Source organism: Haemaphysalis longicornis, unplaced genomic scaffold, assembly GCF_048455015.1.
Source record: "Haemaphysalis longicornis isolate Haplotype H1 unplaced genomic scaffold, Haemaphysalis longicornis Haplotype H1 scaffold_23, whole genome shotgun sequence".
NCBI classification, from domain to species: Eukaryota; Metazoa; Arthropoda; class Arachnida; order Ixodida; family Ixodidae; genus Haemaphysalis; species Haemaphysalis longicornis.
In genome coordinates this window covers 6,387,853-6,402,334 of record NW_027526306.1, presented here as the reverse complement: position 1 = coordinate 6,402,334, position 14,482 = coordinate 6,387,853, and the positions used below count along the sequence as shown (strand labels likewise).

General features: G+C 43.4%; 1 long non-coding RNA gene across 1 annotated transcript in view; it reads left to right on the top strand.

Moving 5' to 3' along the window:
• The window catches only part of LOC144172532 (uncharacterized), a 33,653-nt gene extending 26,673 nt beyond the window's left edge, over nt 1-6,980 (top strand). Inside the window, exon 5 of the long non-coding RNA XR_013323036.1 lies at nt 6,561-6,980. This is a non-coding gene — a long non-coding RNA (uncharacterized LOC144172532). The remainder of the gene's footprint in view (nt 1-6,560) is intronic.
• The last annotated feature ends 7,502 nt before the right edge of the window (nt 6,981-14,482 follow it).

Here is a 14,482-nt window from a genome sequence, read left to right as displayed (position 1 = left end):
CTCGCCGTGCTTTTGTTTTACGCTATACGCTAAACACTCCGGCAGGTATTTATTCTTTATTGCGTAATACACCTTCCGTAACTACTCTTCTGCTCTTAGCTGAGCTTATTCTCCCTACAAGCGTTGCTGGTCACGCACGAATATGCATGTTAGCAACTGCTGGAAGTAAATTGTGGCGACAGCGAACGGCCAAAGCGTTGTAAGCCGAAATATGGATCGCATGAGCGCTAGTTCTGGGCTGTATGTGCTTCAAGGACCTTACTATGTTCATTGCACTGTGGGAACTAAGAGAACATAGCCGTATCCATTACGGCACGTATGTTGTCGGAGCGCAGTTTTCGCTTCTCTAACAACTACTGCCCACCGTTCGGCCAATCGATATTGTCGGTATCTTCGGTTAGCGAGCCAGTCACACCACGCGGACTTTCGATCCGCCGACGTAATCGTATCGCCGTCGGTGTCGTGTGACGAGGCGATCTGCAAACACGGACGTAGGCTTCGCCATCGTGTCATTGTCGTGTCGACCTAGCCTTAACAAGATGTGTGGTAATAGAGTAAAATGACAAATATAGGCGACAACGATAGCGTTAAGCGCGCTGCATGAAGCGCTAACTATACAAAGGGGCCTTTGCGATCCGTCGACGCTGCGCAGACAACGCTTCTCCTCACCGGAAGCGAGAGAAAAACCCGTTCAATTGAAAGATTTTTCCTTCATGACGCACTCGGGAGAATCGATGACGTACTTGCGCTAAGAAGGCGCCGCCCAAAAACGCACAGGAAAGAGTGAGAACGTGGCAACAAACCTTGCAACGAAAGTGGGGGCTTTCCGCTGCACGTAAAAATGTTATACTTGGAGCAGAGGACGCTGAACACCCAACCTAACAATTGCGCTAGTTCATTTAGTGTGCTCAAAACGCCTTCCAGCACCCCTTCAAAATAAATTCCCCCACGGTGTCTGGCTACTCAAAGCCAAAGCTGGGTGTAAAGAACTTGCACACTAGACCAGCTGCATAGCATTACTACCGATTAGTAGATACTTCTCTGAATTTCTGCAGGTGTTTATTCTTTTGAGCGTCGTAATGCAGGCGCTTAAAAATCTGCCTTGACCAAGACGGCCTTAAATGAAGCAAAGTCTGATATCCACTGCTTGAGTTTTATTTGAGCGAAACAGACGACAACAAATTGAAGAATTAGTTCTTCGTTTTAAATGTTTCGGCGTCCACCCCGGAAGCCTTATTCGAAATCTGAGAGGGGGAGGGAAAGAAAGGGAGAGAGAACTTTGTTCTGCTACTAAAGTCCGAGCCACGAAGGTATGAGTCCTCGGAGGAAGGAAGCGTTCCAGGGTCCTCCGACAGAAGGCAAGCTTGGAGAAGTGCACAGAATTTAAATGTGGACAGCTAGCAGGGATTACACGGCGGCCCATTGGTTTTAAGGGTGTCGGGGGGGGGGGGGCAGCTAGACCATAAGTAGGGAATATCAGAGGGGAAAGGGTTGGTGGAAAGAATTGTGGGAGACGAGGTCGGAGGCACGAACACAGCGACAATATGTGTATTCGTTGTATGGATAGCTACAGTATACCTGACATTGCAGAAATAATTGCATAATTTATGGACAGTTATTCAGATCTGATTCATAGCGTATTTACGAGAAGTATTAAGAACAATGGATTGGGAACAGGTGGAATTAGGGGATGGTGGAGAATACCTCAGTAACCTCAAATTTGCTGACGACGTTGCCGTGCTAAGTAACTCAGGGACGAATTGCGAAGCATACTTACCGCACTGGGCAAATAGAGTATAACCGTGGGCCTAAAATTATTATGCAGAAAACTAAAGTAATGATGAAACATCGAGGGAATGTAACGCGGTTTCAGTTAGGTGGCGAGGCAGTGGAAGTGGTAAGCGAATATATCTACTTAGGCCAAGTTGTGACCCCGGAGCCAACCATGATGCAGAGATAATCAGAAGAATAAGAATGGGGTGGAGTGCATTCGGCAGGCATTCTCAGGTTATGAATGGCAGCCTACCTATGTTCTTCAAGAAGAAAGTGTATGACAGCTGCACCTTACAGGTTCTCACCTACGGGGCAGGAACTTGGAGGCTCGCTAGGAGGGTTCAGCTTAAATATTGGACGACTCAGCCAGCAATGGAGCCGATAATAATAGGTGTGATATTAAGGGACACGAAGAGAGCAGAGTTGTTAGGGAAGGAGATACCATTAGAAATTAAGAAGAGGAAATTGACATGGCCAGGGCATATAATACAAAGGCAAGGTAACGGTTGGTCATTAAGGAAAACAGGGTGGATCTCCAGAGAAGGCAAGCGTGACAGGGGCCGGCAGGAAGTTAAACGGGCACATGAGATCAAGAATTTGCTGGCATAAATTGGTCACAGTTAGCACAGGACCGGGAAAATTGGAGAATAATGTGATAGGCCTTTGGCCTGCAGTGGGATTATATAAGATGGTGGCGATGATGATGATGATGACTGGTAATTGCGGACGGCCTGGTGACTTTTGAATGTAGTTGAAAAAGAGATCACAGGGTAGGGGCATTGTGTGCGGCTGTTTAATTGTATGTAGCGTGTCTTCGTGACATGAATTTAGTTGGGGAGAGAAGTAGTATTCTGTCTGTCCGCAGGTTGCCAAGATGTTCGCGGTGCCTTTTGTGATGCATAGCTCTTTCCTGCTTTTTATTTTATTCTTCAGGCCACGGCTGAGGGCTGCCCGGGAAATCAGCATCGCGGGCAAGATTCTGAGCTCGTTCGTTACCCTCTATGCCCTGGTGGAGAGGGATCCATTCGAAGAAAACGAGGATTGTGAACGAAGCGTTCGTTGTGGAAGCCGAAACGGGAAGAACAATTTTTGGAACTGGTCACCATCGCTATCTTGCTTCAAGTGTACCTTCGCGGAGAGGCTCGATTTCGTTGAACTATCAACAAAATTATCGCTTTGTTTGATACGCCCAGATTGCGAAGGGGACAATAAATTGGCCGCGTATCTCCTTGCTTTGCTGGAAATACGGTATAGCTGATAGTTTGCTGCCGCCCCTGCTCCTTTAGTTCTTTTATCTCCCTCACCCTCCCGTGAAGATCTTCCCCTACGATTTCTGTCTTGAGATGATAAATGCAAATGAGGTTTGTTCGCAGAGATTTCATTTGTACCGTGTTGTCGCCGAAGGTTAAAAAAAGGACGATTCGCGCGTCGGGCGCCAGGTGTGCATCGTGCTGCTTCCGGGCGCGCGTCGCCTCACGGTCTTCCGATCACCCCCGGCACGTTGCTCACACGTTTCCTGGCCGCACTTGAAACGACGGGCGTCGGCATGCCAGCACCTTTCCGCCGCAATGCCCTCTGACATGTTTTCTTTGGTTTATTGGGTACTTTTTTGCGTCTAGACCTGGCATTTCATCACTACTGCCATGGTCGCTTAAGGATTGTAAACCGCGTATCTTTCTGCGGTCCTTTCGCAATTACACGCAAGCCCTCTAGAATGTATACTGTCAGGCGCCATCTGCTGCCCATACACCGGTACGGGGTGAGAGCTCGTCAAGTTGTCCACAGCAGCTTTTTCTCTGGCCCCGTCATGTCTTATAACGAACATGAAAGAAAATTCTATTCTATTCTATTCTATTGCATTCTATCCTATTCTATTCTATTCTATAACTATGTGCACGGCGCACACAATGAATTTTGACTCCTCGTACACTAACGGGGAAAAAGAAACACGAACCGAGGAACGCATTGGCGAAGCTATTTTTGTTCAATCTGTTAAATTGGTGGTCCCACAAGGCATTAGGCATGAGAGAAGCGCAAACAGGCGCACCCATGTCACTGCCCGATGGCACATTTCTGCGGCCAATTTGTTTTTCTAGTGGGACTGTAGTGTTTCGTTTGATCGCAAAAATCAAGCAACCATGCTTTTTTAAAATAAACGAACACTGCAGATTTCACTTATGTATTGGTTTTTGCATCCGATATGTGTAACGTGTTGTTTTGGCTGAACAATCTTGACAAGTATGAGCACTACCACCAGACTTAGATGTTTAGAAAAGGCTGTGGCTTTATAAACTTATCATTCGACATCTGCCAGACCTTTGGCCGTTAGGCCGATTGGAAGGATAGAAGCACGCACCGAGAGACAGACAGACAAACAGAAATACAGATAGAACTAAGTTTTCGAACGAAAGCATCCCAAGAAAGAGTATCGTCTTGAGAAAACAGTACCTATTTTCATCGGTGTAGCACTCTGGTGACTATACTCATTACCGCTTGAATTTGCAGCCCGTGCACTCAGGTACTACAGGTAGTCCCTCTATTTAGCCTTGTTTGAAAGTTTTGATAACAATTTGGTGAGGAGTTTATGGTATACTTAAAGGAGCCATGAAGACAAAATACAAATTGGGTTTATTAGAAAGACTGCTTAGTCCCGATAACAATGATACCAATATCATCGCAAGCTTCGAACAAATAACGGAGATATTAAAGAAAACGTTTGAAGCAGTCGCGACCCCCTAGCCAATTTCCCGCAACTTTTCTATGACGTCACGGAACCTTGTTTGTGCGATTGGCGGCCGCCTAAGAGACCTGTCACGACGACACATGACTAGACGTCTGTAATGGGGCCTCTAGTTCCATTTTACCGCATCACTTGAATGCTAACGTGCAGTTAACTCACTGAAAATTATATTTTATTGTTGGCCCGTATGACGTCATTCTTGCTCCATAACACGTCACTGTGGCGCAAAATTTGAAAGTTTTTAAATACTTCTTGCTTTTTTTCGTTAAAAAACATCTTTTGTGGCTCTAATGGAGCTGAGTGAGATACTGAATCCTCGTTCTTTCAAATTAAACTAAGTTGTATTTTCTCTTCATGGCTCCTTTAAGTCTGGTCCAGAAACATCTCAAAATTTTTAAGAAACACTAGGAATGAGGGAATTCAGATATTAGATTTTAAATGTATGGAAGTAGTCGGAATTCAGTTAAGCGCAGAAAGGAAGGCAAAAAAAATGACTTCTTTTTTTCGCAAAAACGGACGTTCATTTCCTCATGCACATTTTCCATAATCACACTTTTCTTAGAAAGTCGTATTTCTGGATCAATAACAGTTTTTCCGTAAGCAAGTAGCAAGTGGCCACGTCCCCGTTTTGAATGTGCTCCGTGTTTATTGTCATGGTTTTTCGCCAAAAATCTCCAGCTCCAGATTAAAACGCTTTTCTGGAACCAGCTGCCTCAGCAACTTGTTTGGCAACAATTGTATAGCTGATTTTTCAGCCAAGGCAATCCAAAGACGCAGCGCTCGTTTTTTTTTTTCAGATTTGTCCTTCCGAGCTGCGCACCAAAAACGTCTTTTTTGAGTTTCACACTTTTAAGATGACAACATTGGATGCTGTTCTTTCATTCAATGATGGTAGCAACGCACGAGCCAGCATTTTGAAATCATTCGGATTGAACCGTGGGCGCAACACCACCATCAAGCGGCTAAGAGAGGTTGTCCAGAGGCGAAGATACTTTCAGAACAGAGCTGAACTACAGTTCGCAAAATGGGAAAGGCAAGACAGACTAGATGCTGAAAAGCAAAAACATTACTTCGACGGTGATTACGACGCTGGTGTTTAATAAATAAATGACTCAAGTGGTGTACGGGGCAAAAAAAAAGTATTGTTTTCCCCTCTTTTCTTTCTTCAAACTCATTTATCTGGAAAAAATGCTTTTTATTACACAGGTGCCTTTATTTCCTATATCATCCAAGAAAACCACCTGGTGTTTTTCTGTCATGTACATATGTTGTCACATCTACTGTGCCACCATTAAAATTATGCACGCAAAGGTTTTTTATTAAACAATTTTGAATATTCAAATAAAGCAAAATTTTGGTGCTGGTCGAACAAAATTCATAAAACATTTAGTAATGTCGGATGTTAAAAATTGTACTACAGGTAAAAGAGCCTATGTTTCAAAGAAAATGATCTATGCAAATGTAGATACCTTTAGTAGATGCTGACAAAAACGTACCTCCGAAAGGCAAAAAATGCATGGTAAGTATAGCGCTTACCCTGTGCCCTTAAATAAGGCCTACGTTAGAGATTTTATCCTCATAAAGAAATCAAGAAAGCAGTCGAGAACTCTAAGTAGCACTTACATTACACTCAATAAGAAAATAATGTAGATGTCAGCTAAAATGTTTTCTTTAATTAATAAATGGCCCTGACATAATTCGTCTCAACAGCTGTGAACTTCGCGCTCAGCACGGGCTCATTGGCCACAACTGTACGCACCATGTGCAAGTATAAAATGGCTCTAACATCGGTGGTTTTGTAGACAATCGTAATTTCTACCGAAAATGCAACTTTATTAGCCGTAATTTGAGGACATGCAGGCGACCTTTACAAGTAAGAAAGCACACATTAAGCGGCCACATATTTATTAATTCTCTTTGGCGAGTGGAAATTCTGGCTTGCAGAGGGCCGTTTTTATATGGAGGCTGTCTTATTAAACAATTTATCAGCATCTATTTTAATGTAACACTATGCTAATTCTCAACAAATGCATTTTCTTGTTTGCAGGAAGGAAGGAGTGCGAAGTATTGGTCAAAGCAAGCGCCATAAATAAGCCAGTCTTAAAAGAATGCGAAGCCAATTTCAGGATGAATTGTGGTGACATAACGGCTGGTAGCTACATGGCTGAATGCAAGTCGTTAGACGATGATGAGCTGTCGTGTGGTCCAAGGCCTACTTCCCCGAGACCAACAACGCCCCCTGTAACTGTGACTCCCCCAAGCTGGTGTCCAGAATTATGATGCGTACCAAGACCATGAAGCTTATTTGAAAGTGCACGCAAACTTCTGTATGTCAGTCATTATTAAAAAATACGGAAAAGGACTTACATGTAAAATCAAGGCAAATTCGTCCTCATCTTAATGCAGGGGTATGTTTTGTTCAACGTAACTATATTTCGGTAGAAAAAGTGGCCGAATCTCAAGTAAAGCCAATAAAACAGTCTGGAACAATAGCCTGTCTAAAATGCATGGTAGCAGTTTTATTAGGCGTCATTCTGGGAATTGTGAAGTCGCCTAAACTGCTCAAAGGATGCTTATAACCCGATTGCTGCAATATTTGCAGCGGTAAGTGAACTTGACAAGGAATTGACAAGAAGGAAGACTGCAAAAATCACACTCTTTTTTTGATGAGGCCACAGACGCAGTGCTACCATACTCGTGGCCGGCTTTCGATATCAGATGAGCTTTATTATCTCTCGCGTTAGCTGTTTGTTGTGCTTGGCTGCAATTGCACACTCATCGAACAGGGGCTCGCCACCAAGATACTTGTAGTGTGACGCAAGCAATCGCCTCATGTTGTTCTTTACATTATTGCTATGCTCACGGAGGCGCTCAGTGAGGCACAGCTCGGTTTGGCCTATGTACATTTTCTCACATTCCAACGGAAGGCTGTTCACAACTCCTTTTGCGCCAGCTACAAAGCAGTTCTTGTGCTTTTCTTTGGATTTACTAGTAAAACTGATGATTTCATTTTACGTTACCACTTCTACAGAGTGGAAAATTGAACTAAAAGAGCTGAACCTATTCTCTGATGACAGCTTATTTTGTGTAGGCAGCATACAACACTTCTATTTCTTTCAGAATTTTTATTGCGCACAGACACTACTAGCTCCGATTTATTACGGAGTGAGGCTGCCATCAGCGGTAATATTTTATATTTTGTACCGAAAACCGAGGCCAAAATGGGTGGTAGATAATCCCCCGTCTATGATACACAGACGGCTAACGAAATATCCGAGCGATTGTACGAAAAACGAAACATCGTTCAAACAATTAAAAACCGGTCAAAAATGAGCGGCTTTGTTTCAAATCTTACAGGGAGGCTTTCGTCAATAAATGCATGTCAGCAACTTGAAAACAAATTCGGTAAAGTTGGGTTCGTGGTGGACCTTACGATATCAACAATTGAGGACGAATGATCACCCTACGGTATAAACAAAATCGCACCGTTGGCCTTAAGTAAAACCCTCCACATGCGGTCGGAGCCGTGTTATGACGTATTTTTCTTCTGGTGCTTGAACGCAACAAATACCGCCGACATGCGAGTACTAGTAATCCGAACGAATTACCGGATCAAATACCGGGAATGATGCAAAAGGACGCGCAAAATGATGTCCTAATGAATCCCTTGGGATTCATTAGGGATAACACCGCAGGGATAACTTAGGGATAATACCCACTATTGAAGCAGTACACACTCCACTCCCGCCCCATGACGTCATCCGTTCTAATTAGTACCCTCTTTCCAACCAGCCTTGCGCAAACGTCATGTGGCCCGAGAGACAGAATTGGTTAATTAAAAAGACCCCTTTGCTCCGACAATATTAAGACAAGTTTTTTTCTTTCAGCAAGTGTCAACAACTATTCCACATATTGAGGAAAACAAAATGAGGCAGCGGCGATTCACTAGCCGCCATCCATCTTTGTGTTTGTGGATTAGAGGTCATTTTTTGCGCAATTGGTGGCCAGTGAGCGAACCTACTGCCACGATAAATGGTGGCGATTGTAGTTGCGCCTCTAGTTCCGCTTGATCGCATCACTTGGAGACAACCGTGCAAACAACACAATAACAACTGGCGTATGATGAAGGGTAGCGGAGGAGTAACCGTGGTTGCCCGCACCAGAGGTTTGTATCCCGGATGCGGGAGGGCAGAGACAAAAATAATTCTTCAGGTGAACTGATATTAGCTACGAGAACAAGAGAGGCCCGAACACGGAGCTTTGGGGCACACCACCAGTTAAGCCATGACACTAGGCCAGCCAAACTTTCAAGGCTTAATATAATAATAATCAATAAATAAATCAATCAATCAACCTTTATTTTCGTTGCCCAGGAACAACCCTAGGTTCATGGTACTGGTACACCATATACAAAACATACATAAAAACAGGATGCCTAGTGTGGCAATTCATGACAGTCGGCCAGAATAATAATAATAATAATCAATTAATCAATCAATCAATGTTTATTATAGTGCCCAGGAACAGCGGAGGCCTTCGTGCTGGAGCACTCAGAGGGGAAAATGCAGCACTGTAGTACATCAACACTCAGTGAGCAAAAAAAAAGAAAGAAAGACCTACAAAAAACGGCAAACAAGATTGGAAATAAAATAGTGCAATCCAACCGACTTTACACAATCAAGTCGTGCTGGCGCACAGAAAAGGTATAAGACAGCAATGAAATGCATCAACAGCTGGCAAAAGAACAGTGAGTGAGCCAAAAGTAAGAAGAAACTACAACTTCAAAAAAGAATAAAAATACCATAGTGTAATTTTAGGCAACATTACACAACCAATAGAAACTGTAATGTCTGGTCAATTGCAAGAAGACATCTTACAATAAGCGTAACTATACGGAAGGGTGAGTGAAAAGAAGAAAGTTTTTACAAGATTCGGGAAGCGTACATTTTCAGTTTCAAATGGACGCATGAAGTGAATATGGCAACTTTTAATGATAAAAACGGCAGAAAAAGAAACATTCTACAAATATATACAGTCGCAGTATCAGCAAAATACACGAATAACCAGGAACAAGAACAAGCTCGGTGAAGTCAATGCACACGTCAGGACGATAAGTGAAGAAAAAGAGCACTGCCAAGATGAACCTAGTGTGTCAGAGCTGACAACCCGGCCAAAAACTCCCGAAGAGGACGCTGAAAGATATCGAGCTTCTCGGAGTGAACATTATGCAGATGCTGCATCCTTTGAAGAGGAGAACGTGTGCTGAGAGCTCCAGCTGCTTTAAAAGGGTGGGCAAGCCCTGTAGCTTTTTGTGGAACGCGAAAACTGATTGATCCAAGTAGTTCCGGGCATAAAATAATACCATGAAGCAATTTGTACATGAAAAGAAGGTCTGAGTGAGTGCGCCGGGAACTTAGAGAAACAGTTATAGGGATAGGCTCCGAAGGAAAACAATGCCTAAATATTGATGAAAATTTGGTTTGTACACGCTCTATACGTTGACAGTTGGAACTACAGGTTCCATTCCAAACGACAGAAGCATATTCTAGTTGCGGAATACAAAGCGTTCTGAATAGTTTTAGGAATGAAGAAGGCAACCGGAATTCTCGAGAAAACCTGCATACAGTCCCAAGAGAGCGTAGCGCCCGCCTAGTAAGTGTAGTGACATGAGGTGAGAGAGAGAGAGAGAGAAAAGACTTTATTGAAAGTTAAGGCACTGTCGAAAAGCACGCCGAGGTCTCTGATCTCTTCAACTCTAGACAAGTAACCGCCGTTAATACTGTAGCAAAATAAAGTGCGGTTCGTTTTTCTGCTATAAGATATGACCTTTGTTTTTGTACAGTTAAGATTTAATCTATTGTCGGAGCACCACTTGGAAAATGAGGATATATCTTGCTCCAGGGCGATGCAGTCATTAATGGACTAAATCCGTCTGAATATTTTAATGTCGTCAGCGTAAAGAAGGAAAGAAGACATCTTAATTGCGGCTGACACATCGTTAACAAAAATGGACAACAAGAGAGGCCCCAACACGGAGCCTTGAGGCATACCGCTTGTTGATCTGTACAGAGCAGACGTCTGCCCGTTAACGCTAACGAAACTGAACCGGTTATCTAGATAACTACCCAACAATGCCACGAGGGGTGTATCAATTCCTACGTGTAAAAGCTTTTTTTAAGTAACAGCGTGTGGCAGACAACGTCAAATGCTTTGCTCAGATCACAGTAGACAACGTCGAGCTGGCCCCTCTCAGAAATGGCTGCCGAGGCCTGCTCCATGAAGCAGGAGAGATTAGTTGTTGTCGACCTTCCTGATATAAAGCCGTGCTGTTTACTTACAAGAAGATTCTGTACAGAACTTGACAGGAATTTGTACAGCGCTGTCTCAAACAGCTTGGAACAAGCACAAAGGAGAGAAACTGCTCTGTAGTTTGTTGCATCCGATTTGGAGCCTGACTTGAAAATAGGACGCACTCGAGAAATTTTCCACGCGAGAGGGAACACGTTTGTTTTTAGACACTGGTTAAATATCACCGTCAAAACAGGTACAAAAATGCTGCCGCATGTTTTGGGAATAGCTAGAGGTATTCCGTCAGCTCCACACGACAATGACGGTTTCATGCGCTTTAGCCTCTCCTAAACCAACTGCTCGTCCAAAAGCACTAAGCTAGAGCCTTGTACGCGATTTAACAATATGTTCATTTCAGAGACGTCACGTTGGCCGCATGTGGCACTGAAGTGCTGAGCAGAGTGGTTGGCGACATTATGAACTTCTTCCCCAGAGGAATCTACACGATTGATAAGATCATCTGAGTTGTTCTTACGGGACCGGATGTATCTCCAAAATGTTTCAGGCTGAGAATTCGCACTACTCTCTACAGAATCGTGATAGGAGCGCTGGTCCCGCTCATAAAGGTTTTTACATAATTTACGGTAAGAGCAGAAGTTCTGTTTCCATTCGTCACTCCCGGTTTTCTTATACTTTCTGTGGCAGCGGTCTTTTAATTTAAGAGTCGTACGAAGTTCTTTCGAAAACCAATGTGGGTGTTTGGAGTGGTTTGGTTTATACTTGGGAATAAATTTGTCCATACCGCTTTTAACAATTTCGGTGAACCGTTCGACCTGTGCATTGCAATCAGGGAGTTCTTGAATTTCCGACCAATCAAACGAAGAAAAAAAGCTATACAAGCCAATGTAATCCCCACGTGCATAACAGAAGGGAGAGAGTTCATTATACTTTAGTGAGGTACCACAATGCCGAATCGAAACGGGAGCCGAAACTGAAACTGGAACATGAAGCTTGTCGGGTTTGACAAGGGAGATATCCACCATTGATACTCGCGCGTTCTGAATGTTTGAGAAGCAGAGGGCTAAGATATTTTCGGAGCAGTTTCTGAGGTTATTCAGTTGTGCCATGGATGTGAAATCTAGGAAGTCTAAAACAATGGGAGATTTTTGCTGTACGTAATAATTGTAATGCTGGTTAGTTAGACTGTTCCATTGTACACCAGGTGCATTGGAATCCCCCAGATTGATAAAATGGTGATTTTGGTGTGAAGCGCAAACTTCTTCTACAGAAGTAAGTGGCTCATTGAACGAAGAAATAGGAACATCGGGGGGAATATAAAGCGCCCATATTAAAAGCCTCTCGCCCCCAGTCAGTCGGATGTCCAGCCAGACACACTCATTGTCGCCCTCAAGGTCTTGACGCCTCTTACACTGAAGACCACAATCGACCGCAACTAATACGCCCCCTCCCTTTTGTTTAGCCCCAGTAAAATTCCTATCTTTGCGGAAAACTTGGTAATTTGGAGGGAAATAATCATTTGAGCTAATGTCGCTACAGAGCCAGGATTCCGAAATTTCAATAATTGGAAAATTTGAGGAAAGTACATTAGCAAAAAATTCGGACGATTTAGTGCGAAGGCCGCGCGCATTTCGATGGTAAATGTTCACCCTATTGTTAGTTTTTTTCATCGTGTGGAACATCAGTGGAACAGAACATTTCGGCATGCAGCTTTCCGCGGAGAGGTTTGAAAAGGCAGCCCTTCGGCCAGAACAAAGGATCGCTCAAACGCTCGAAAGAGTCCTCATCGACCGTAACGCAGAAGGAAGAATATGAACTGTACTTAGTCTTCAGCCGCTGACAAGCCAGAGGTATGACGTGTACCGTCGAAAGATGTTCCGTCAGTTGGGCTGAAGTGGTGCACGGTGACAGTTTAGGAACAAAGATGTGTCTCGGACGCTTAGATGGACGAACGACGGAGATGCTACACGCATCTGAAGCACCCACACACACTGCACTCCCTCTGCTTTTGTTTGACTGGGCCGAGTCGTTGGAAGGTGGCTTGCCGGATGCATCATTTAACAAAAGGCAAGCCTCGGAAGGGGCTAATAATAATAATAATAATAATAATAATAATAATAATAATAATAATAATAATAATCAATCAATCAATCAATCAACCTTTATTTTCGGTGCCCAGGAACAACCCTAAGGTCTTGGTGCTGGCACACCATATGCAAAACATTATTAAAAGAAACGTAGAACAGCACGGCATAACACGCAAAATTCTCGATATGACAGAAAAAATAAAGTAAAAACACTTACAGAAATTCAGAAAAAAAAGCATAAAAAAACAGTGTTTCAAGCTATGGCCCTCGGCCAGCGAAACGTTCAAGGCAATTGAGAAAAAGAAATATACAACCAAATACACAGTGCATATGATAGAGACAGAGTGTACATATAAAACGAGAGTTTAGATTTCTGAAAAGTTACACTGCAATAAAGTATTAGCGCAAAACGAGCGAAGCCTTTGCAATGTCCCATCTTGTCGAGACACACAACAAACATAGCAACACGTTTTACAGAAAAATAGCGAAAAAACAATGGCAGGAGTATAGACATAAATGATCAGACCAACAAAGCGCAGAGATAATAAAAACGAATGAATCAACCAATTAATTGTTTAATAGTGTGTCCAGGAACGATGTGCTTGTGAAGAAAGAAAAGTGCATATCTCAGAAAAATATAGAAAATAGCATTGCTTAGTCTGAACGAGAATGAGGCACTTGGAGATACACACACGCCGACACACGCACATGACCCGCGCACATATGCAAACAAGGCAAGTGTAAGACAACAAGACATGATTAAAACTTTGTACACTGAAACATGTAAACCGGAAAAAGATATTAGCTAAAAATCACGCAACAATGAAGGCATCAAACTTACATACACAAGTGAATCATCGAAACAATCAGCATACATACATAGATAAACCTAACCCCGGTAGCATAAAGTGTGTGACTTGAAGTTACATACTAGGGCAAGCAAACTACTCTTGGTTTGTCAAGCCACGCAGTTCCTTACAAAAAGCTGGAAAGGGGAGATGGAATACGTCCAAACTTTCTGCGTGCATACTGTATAGGTGCTGAATGAGTCCCACGGGACTCTTGACACGGGCGGTGATATGAAACGCTTTAGGTGCCGTGGTGTTGACTGTCGGGGTTCTCAAATTTATGGCACCCAACAACTCTGTACAATCAATGAGGCTGTGGACCAGTTTGTACAAGAGTAAAAAGTCAGCCTTGGCCCTCCGGCTGTGTAGTGGGTCCATTACAAGCAAGCTGGCGGCATCAACACTAGGATAATCTTTAGCCTTCGCGGTAGCGTACCTATATTTTAGTATTGAGAGAAATTTAGTTTGCACTCTCTCAATGGCCGCCGCGTTGGACCGACACGTTGCATCCCAGACCACGGATGCGTATTCCAATAGAGGGCGGCACATTGAGGTATAGAGCTGAAGAAATGTGTCTGGATAGTTGAATTCTCTGGAGACAAGACATGTTGCACCTAATGTTCGCAAAGCATGACGGGTAATCTCATTAGTATGAGCTGTAAATGTGAGCTTAGAGTCAAACAAAGCTCCCAAGTCTCTGATTTGACATACCCAATTCAGATCTTCTT